This window comes from Mus musculus, chromosome 11 (genome assembly GCF_000001635.26).
Source record: "Mus musculus strain C57BL/6J chromosome 11, GRCm38.p6 C57BL/6J".
NCBI classification, from domain to species: Eukaryota; Metazoa; Chordata; class Mammalia; order Rodentia; family Muridae; genus Mus; species Mus musculus.
In genome coordinates, this window is record NC_000077.6 from 53,199,329 (window position 1) to 53,202,973 (window position 3,645).

Consider the following 3,645-nt stretch of genomic DNA (forward strand, 5'->3'; position numbering starts at 1 on the left):
AAAGAAACATGGGAGCAAGCTAAGGCCCAGAGGGTGTCACCAGTGACTTTTTCAACATTAATGGAAGCTACAAAACCAATTTTAACACAGACCCTTTCAACAAATACAAAAGGGAGAGAAAATCCCCAGCTCATTTTGTGATGCCAGAAATACTCTTTTAACCTAAACCCAACAAAACATCCCAAGAAAAGAGGAATAATCATAAGCCTATTACACTTAAAAAATACATGACAATATTCTGACGAAAATACCAACAAACTGAATCCAGCAATTTAGTACATTGTGACTAAGTCAGATTAATCCCTGAGTTGTAAAATGATTTAATATGGGGTGGGGTGGGGTGATTTGCCACATTATCAGACAAAAGGGAAAAAAGCATATGAGCATCTCAAGAGATGCAGAAAAGGTATTAACAAAATTTTAATTTTGTTCTCACAAGACCTAGACCAGCAGGTTGTTCTTCAGTAGCAGGGAAAAGGCGGGAGAAGAGAAAATAAAGAAGATAGGAAATCTGGGGTCAGGAGGTTTTACATAAGCTAAGTCTTATGCCAAACAAGCTTGTTAAGAAGTACAGCATCAGCAGGGCATGGTGGCGCATGCCTTTAATCCCAGCACTCGGGAGGCAGAGGCAGGCGGATTTCTGAGTTCAAGGCCAACCTGGTCTACAAAGTGAGTTACAGGACAGCCAAGGCTAAACAAAGAAACCCTGTCTCAAACCCTGCCCCCCCCCAAAAAGAAGTACAGCATCTTATATACAACTTCTATGTGAGAAATGAGACCGTGTCAGCCACAAGCTACCATACAACGGGATAAAGTCAGCAGGAAGCTAACCAAGCCACAAGGGAACAAAAGCTCTCTCCAGTGCACCACAGACTGAGCACTCAGCAGCCTTAGACTGATAACCACAGCCCCTTGGGGTGGGAAAATCAGAAGCCACCACTTCCAGGCCATTTCTGGCTCTGCCAAGAATAGTTCCTAGGAAGGAAGGAAGGAAGGAAGGAAGGAAGGAAGGAAGGAAGGAAGGAAGGAAGGAAGGAAAAAAGAGAGAGAGAAAGGGAAAGAGAAAAGAAAAGGAAAAAGAAAAAGGAAAGGAAGAGAGTTTGAAAACAGTATCCATCTTTTTACTGCCTCCAAGAAACATACCTCCCCATCAATGATAGATGTCACCTTATGGTAAGAAGCTGGGGAAAGTTATCCCAAACAAAGGGAACTAAAAACCAAACAGACATAATTATTCCAGTACCTGACAAATAGACTTCAAGCCAAAATGAATCAGAAAAAGTAAAGATGGGGCTGGAGAGATGGCTCAGTGGTTAAGATTACCAACTGCGTCAGAAGGCTGGCGAGCAGCTAGCATGGCAGATGAGGAGGAAGACCCCACCTTTGAGGAGGAGAATGAAGAAATTGGAGGAGGAGCGGAAGGTGGCCAGGGGAAGAGAAAGAGACTTTTCTCAAAAGAATTGCACTGTATGATGTATGGGTTTGGGGACGACCAGAATCCTTATACAGAGTCCGTGGACATTCTCGAAGACCTTGTCATAGAGTTCATCACTGAAATGACTCACAAGGCAATGTCGATTGGAAGACAAGGTCGAGTGCAAGTTGAAGATATTGTCTTCCTAATTCGAAAGGATCCAAGGAAGTTTGCTAGAGTTAAAGACTTACTAACTATGAATGAAGAATTGAAACGGGCTAGAAAAGCTTTTGACGAAGCCAACTATGGATCTTGACACCGTTCGTACTTCCTGAGATTTTGGTATTTTCTGTGGAAGCCATACATTGAAGTTGTTGTCTGCAGTAACATGATAGCTCGGTATGCAATGAAAGAGGTCTTCAACTCGAGCCTCCCGTTGCCTGTCTTTATCTGACCATATCTGAATTGCTTCCTGGCTTTAATAACTCCTAAGTTAAAGCATTGCAAACCATGTGGTTCCACCCGAAAGGGTGGAAGTAGTATGTATTCTTCTGGTAGACGTGTGTATTCCAAGCTGTATACCATTGCTGCATAGTATACAATCTGAACGTCCTTTGATTTTATAAATGGTGAGGCTGTGCTCTGTGTATCTCAAGGCTTTAGAGGACAGTGGTGGGGGAGTTATTAAAGAGAATGAGCTGGCTTGTGGGGGTTTTTAAGAAACGAAATTCTTGACTTAATAGATCATTTGTTTTTAATATTCTTTTCTAAAGAACACTTTTTTTTAAAAGAAACTAATATTTGCTAAGTGTTAGCAGTCCTCGTCTTCCTTGATGACTGTAAAGCTTCCAATACAAATGCCTCAGTAGTGGGAACGGCAGGGCTTATAGAGCCGATGCCAGCCCAGGTGTTTCTGGCTGTGCTCTAGTGACGGAAATGTAAGTACTTTCATTGTGAGAACGGAGAGTTGATTAAATCTGAATGTGGCTGTGCAAACCATTTTTGTGGTTCAGGCTTTGTGTGTAGTTCACTTACGGTATTAAATTATTATTCTGCTTAGCTTATAATAAGGATAATTGCATTTAAAGAGGTTACTGAATGTTACTCTGAAACTTACTGGTGCTTTTAACATCTAAATCAGTACTTGGGGAAATACTAGCTCTTTAATCTACTGATACAAGGAATAAAGAATGAGGAATTAAACACATCAAAAAAAAAAAAAAAAAAAAAAGATTACCAACTGCTCTTCCAGAGGTCCTGAGTTCAATTCCCAGCAACCACATGGTGGCTCACAACCATCTGTAATGAGATCTGATGCCCTCTTCTGGTGAGTCTAAAGACAGCTACAGTGTGCTCATATACATAAAGTAAAAATAAATCTTTTAAAAAAAGAAAAAGAAAGAAAGAAAAGAAGAAGTAAAGAGGGACTCTTTAAATTCATTAAAGGAAAAATCCACCAACTGGATATTATAATCCTAAACATACATACACCAAAAAAGAGAGGCACCTAGTTTTAAAAAAGAAATGATATTATATCTAAAACCATATGCCAAGGACCAGCCTCCGCTGGGAGAGGGGTTCCTGAGAGAAATGGTATTTGAGAGCAGCAAAATAATAGTAGTAGTAGTAGTAGTAATACTCAAAGCCAGTCTTGGGTACGAGCTGTGTGCTGCTTGAGACAGCTTTCTCTGGAGATCACCAGACTGCTCAAGTTTCACAGAACAAAGCCCAGTATTTAATTTACATATCAATCCAGTTATTTACTCCAGTTTTCCTTTTGATTATCCCAGGAATCAGCATTCCATTTCCCCAGCCCCATTATTCTTAGAAAAAGACAGCAAGCAAAAAATTTTAACATTACAAATGAATTCATTTGTATCATCTCCCTCCCTTTGAAAACACAGACAATAAGCGAGCAAGGTGTGATCACATCCTGAGATTACCATTCCCAACATACCTGGACCTAAACTAGCTCTGTCCCAGGCTGACCTTGAGCTCAGGAATCTGCTTTCTTTTGTATCTACCTGTTTTTGTATCTTTCTGACAAGCTGGCTCATAGCACACCTGCCTCTGTTCTTTAAGACCCATGAAGACCCTCATATAATTCATATTACATCCTTATATTTTTACAAAGTTAAGAAATCCTGTTTATATATTTTGAGCTCATGTTTTTAGAGTTCTTTCCCACAGCCTTAAGGATTGCCCTGAAGATCACAACATTTACCATTTTT

At 40.2% G+C, this 3,645-nt stretch overlaps 1 pseudogene; it reads left to right on the top strand.

Moving 5' to 3' along the window:
- Positions 1,333–2,623, top strand: Gm11189 (predicted gene 11189; annotated as a pseudogene).